The 5368-nt window shown below is 47.9% G+C and overlaps 1 pseudogene; it reads right to left on the bottom strand.

Moving 5' to 3' along the window:
• Positions 1-858: 858 nt before the first annotated feature.
• Positions 859-976, bottom strand: LOC124614251 (annotated as a pseudogene).
• Positions 977-5368: the final 4392 nt, after the last annotated feature.

Raw genomic sequence — 5368 nt, forward strand, 5'->3', positions numbered from 1 at the left:
GCTCTGAGCACTATGGGACTCAACATCTGTGGTCATCAGTCCCCTAGAACTTAGAACCACTTAAACCTAACTAACCTTAGGACATCACACACATCCATGCCCGAGGCAGGATTCGAACCTGCGACCGTAGCGGTCACGCGGTTCCAGACTGACGCGTCTAGAACCGCACGCCCACACCGGCCGGCTGCAACCTATTACTCTTAATATTTTCACACTTTTCAGTCTAAACAAAACCAGGTACATGTGACAACACTGCAGTGTTATAAACGAACGATTTAACATTCTACCTTCATGGGCGTGTGTTTATTTTTAAGTTCCGTGTTTCTCTCGATTACAACAAACTTCAATTAACACTGGTTGAAAAAATGGTTCAAATGGCTCTGAGCACTATGGGACTCAACTGCTGAGGTCATTAGTCCCCTAGAACTTAGAACTAGTTAAACCTAACTAACCTAAGGACATCACAAACATCCATGCCCGAGGCAGGATTCGAACCTGCGACCGTAGCGGTCTTGCGGCTCCAGACTGCAGCGCCTTTAACCGCACGGCCACTTCGGCCGGCACACTGGTTGAATTGAAATATTGGCGTCTTATTAAACTTCCTTAAGTTATTTCTTAATTAACTGTTACTTAATTTATTATGATTTGAAACTCCTCCCGAACAGGTCGTGAAGCCCCAAAGGTACCGACGGCCGCCGTGTAATCCCGAGCCAACAGGCGTCACTTGATGCGGATATGGAAGGGCATGTGGTCAGCACACCGCTCTCCCGGCCGTATCTCAATTTCCGAGACCGGAGCCGCTACTTCTCAATCAAGTAGCTCCTCAGTTTGCCTCCCAAGGGCTGAGTGCACCCCGCTTGCCAACAGCGCTCGGAAGACCGGATGGTCACCCATCCAAGTGCTAGCCCAGCCCGACATCGCTTAACTTCGGTGATCTGACGGGAACCGGTGTCCCCACTGTGGCAAGGCCGTTGGCTTATTATGATTTACCTATAAGTAATTCCACTTTGATGGTTCCTATTCAACTTACACTGACTAAACAGTTCAATTGGACATAATTGTTCTTAGTCATAATGATCGAATCGTTCTGAGCTGCAATTTCCCACCCCTGTTTTTCTCTCTACAGTCCTAGATCAGAGAGAAATAAAAATAAATCAACTTGAGAACCTCTACTGGGTACGGTTGTGTGTTTCACCAGAAGCTGTTTCCTTTGATCTTGTCCAGGGTTTAGTGCTAAGTTTATGCGTCTGGCTCTCGCAGTGCAGAACCAGCTCTGAATGCCTACTAAACCTCACAGAGGCGGCCGCGGAGAAAGATGAGATACAGTACTTCGTGTTTAGCTATAAATGACATCTTTCGGTCGTTTTAATGTCAGAAAATTCAGATTCAGGGGGAAAAGGTGGCCCTGGATTTTGATTATGATAACACAACTTTAAAATCTACCCTCTATTTCACAGTAGTAAGTATGGAGGATTCATTTGAAAGTACGATCATCGTTCTGTACAGTAAACTTATCTTGCATTCGTAATGCTGCAGTATAGAGGTGAACCCCAACGCTAAACAGGGATGATACTTTGGTATATAGACGCTATGCGATGTTTTGCTGCATAAAAATTTGATGTTCGTATGTTAAAAAACATTTCAGCAAATTTGTCATAGCAGTGTATTTGACAAACTACGAAGAAATATGTGTGAGGACGTCAGAATCTTTGGATACATCTACGTGAATATAGAAATAAGCTAAGAAAAAAGGAGAATAAACCTTTGAAAATAGAATTAGGATCAAAAAAGTATTAAGACAGAACTCAAGCTTGTCTACTACTGGTAATCAGTTGGAAGCTCAGTGGGCAGGGTGTATGATGTCACAGAATAAATCTCTGTGAGCACATGCCAGTCTCTTTAATCCTGCGCAGGAATAAGATATTTTTGTCGGTAGCCTGAAATTTCTAACGTCACCCTCGTAATTACTACATGCGATATAATTTGGAATAAGCAAGACTCTAACTGGTACGTAGGCTCCCTGAATGCTTAGAGTAAGGGTCTGGAGGAAGAACTCAACATTTCCAGTGGCGTCTCCTACTGATGCAGGAGTGTGCTGGAAAAAAAAGGAACAAAGAATAAAAGCATTACACTAACACAAGCCTGTGTAAAAATCAGCACAGAAGATACACTGAGTAACGGTAAGAGAAGACACAAACACAGTGACATATCTCAATACTCTTTTCTTGGATCAACTATATTTTTCAAAGCGGTTTATTAGATTCACAGCGGTTCAGCTGTACTTGGACTTTCGTTATCATCATAGCGGTGCCTTAATAATATAATGCTACGATGCAAGAGAGACGTACACAATGTGATCAAAGATATCCGGACACCCGCAACAACATACGTTTATCATATTACGTGGATTGTGCTGCCACCTACTGCCAGGTACTCCATATCAACGACCTCAGTAGTCATTAGACATCGTGAGAGAGCAGAATGGGGCTCTCCGCGGAACTCACGGACTTAGAACGCGGTCAGTTGATTGGGTGTCTCTTGTGTCATTCGTCTGTATTTCCGATTGATAGTGGAGTGGAAACGTGAAGGGACACGTACAGCACTAAAGCGTACATGCCGACCTCGTCTGTTGAGTGATAGAGACCGCCGACAGTTGAAGAGAGTCGTAATGTTCAATAGCCAGACATCTTTTCAGACCATCACACAGGGATTTCAAAGTGCATCAGGATCCACTGGAAGTACTATGACAGTAAGGCGGGAGATGAGAAAACTTTGATTTCATGGTCGAGCGGCTGCTCATAAGCCACACATCACACCGGTAAATGCCAAACGACGCCTCGCTTGGTGCAAGGAGCGCAAACACTGGACGACTGAACAGTGGAAAAACGTTGTGTGGAGTGACGGATCACGGTACAGAATATGGGGATCAGATGGCAGGGTGTGGGTATGGTGAATGCCCGGTGAACGTCATCTGCCAGCATGTGTAGTGCCAACAGTAAAATTCGGAGGCTGTGGTGTTATAGTGTGGTCGTGTTTTTCATGGAATGGGCTTGTACCCCTTGTTGTTTTGCCTGGCATTATCACAGCACAGGCCTCCGTTGATGTTTTAAGCAGCTTCTTGCTTCCCACTGCGAAAGAGCAATTCGGGGATGGCGATTGTATCTTTCAACACGATCGAGCACTTGTTCATAATGCACGGCTTGTGGCGGAGTGGTTACATGACAATAATATCCCGGTAATGGACTGGCCTGCACAGAGTCCTGACCTGACTCCTACAGAACAAATCTGGGTTATTTTGGAATGCCTACTTGGTTCCAGGTCTCACCGACCAACATCGATACCTCTCCTCACTACAGCACTCCGTGAAGTAAGGGCTACCATTCCCCAAGAAACTATTTAGCACTTGCCCGTACGTATGCCTGCGAGAGTGGAAGCTGTCATCAAGGCTAAGGATGGGCCAACACCATACTGAATTCTGAATTCCAACATTAACGAAGGGGGGGGGGGGGGTGGCAAAAACTTGTAAGTCATTTTAAGCCAGGTGTCCGAATACTTTTGATCACGTAATGTATTACCTGTTTCAATTGTACACTCCTGGAAATTGAAATAAGAACACCGTGAATTCATTGTCCCAGGAAGGGGAAATTTTATTGACCCATTCCTGGGGTCATATAAATCACATGATCACACTGACAGAACCACAGGCACATAGACACAGGCAACAGAGCATGCACAATGTCGGCACTAGTACAGTGTATATCCACCTTTCGCAGCAACGCAGGCTGCTATTCTCCCATGGAGACGATCGTAGAGATGCTGGATGTAGTCCTGTGGAACGGCTGGCCATGCCATTTCCACCTGGCGCCTCAGTTGGACCAGCGTTCGCGCTGGACGTGCAGACCGCGTGAGACGACGCTTCATCCAGTCCCAAACATGCTCAATGGGGGACAGATCCGGAGATCTTGCTGGCCAGGGTAGTTGACTTACACCTTCTAGAGCACGTTGGGTGGCACGGGATACATGCGGACGTGCATTGTCCTGTTGGAACAGCACGTTCCCTTGCCGGTCTAGGAATGGTAGAACGATGGGTTCGATGACGGTTTGGATGTACCGCGCACTATTCAGTGTCCCCTCGACGATCACCAGTGGTGTACGGCCAGTGTAGGAGATCGCTCCCCACACCATGATGCCGGGTGTTGGCCCTGTGTGCCTCGGTCGTATGCAGTCCTGATTGTGGCGCTCACCTGCACGGCTCCAAACACGCATACGACCATCATTGGCACCAAGGCAGAAGCGACTCTCATCGCTGAAGACGACACGTCTCCATTCGTCCCTCCATTCACGCCTGTCGCGACACCACTGGAGGCGGGCTGCACGATGTTGGGGCGTGAGCGGAAGACGGCCTAACGGTGTGCGGGACCGTAGCCCAGCTTCATGGAGACGGTTGCGAATGGTCCTCGCCGATACCCCAGGAGCAACAGTGTCCCTAATTTGCTGGGAAGTGGCGGTGCGGTCCCCTACGGCACTGCGTAGGATCCTACGGTCTTGGCGTGCATCCGTGCCTCGCTGCGGTCCGGTCCCAGGTCGACGGGCACGTGCACCTTCCGCCGACCACTGGCGACAACATCGATGTACTGTGGAGACCTCACGCCCCACGTGTTGAGCAATTCGGCGGTACGTCCACCCGGCCTCCCGCATGCCCACTATACGCCCTCGCTCAAAGTCCGTCAACTGCACATACGGTTCACGTCCACGCTGTCGTGGCATACTACCAGTGTTAAAGACTGTGATGGAGCTCCGTATGCCACGGCAAACTGGCTGAAACTGACGGCGGCGGTGCACAAATGCTGCGCAGCTAGCGCCATTCGACGGCAAACACCGCGGTTCCTGGTGTGTCCACTGTGCCGTGCGTGTGATCATTGCTTGTACAGCCCTCTCGCAGTGTCCTGAGCAAGTATGGTGGGTCTGACACACCGGTGTCAATGTGTTCTTTTTTCCATTTCCAGGAGTGTATTTACAGGTAGGATGCAAAGGATCTGGGTGGGGAAAGCCACTGGGCCACACTCATCAAATGATTTTATTTAGTAACAACGGTTCCACATACTACACACGTTGTTACTTTGAGCAAAGAAGCAACGGCCACTGGCTTTTAATATTTTGTCCCAAATAAAAACTGAATTATAAATGCACAATTTAAACAACGGATTGCTTTTACACGTTTACGGGGCTATAAAACAAAGGCTTTGCAACAACAGTCAAACGCTCTTAAAATCTGCAGGTCCTCGAAAAACACAGCTAATGTCATACCATCCGAGGGCTCTTCCGATTCTTGACGACAAAACACCACAATTTGGCAAGAAGACCAAAG

The sequence above is a fragment of the Schistocerca americana genome, chromosome 4 (genome assembly GCF_021461395.2).
Source record: "Schistocerca americana isolate TAMUIC-IGC-003095 chromosome 4, iqSchAmer2.1, whole genome shotgun sequence".
Taxonomy (NCBI): Eukaryota; Metazoa; Arthropoda; class Insecta; order Orthoptera; family Acrididae; genus Schistocerca; species Schistocerca americana.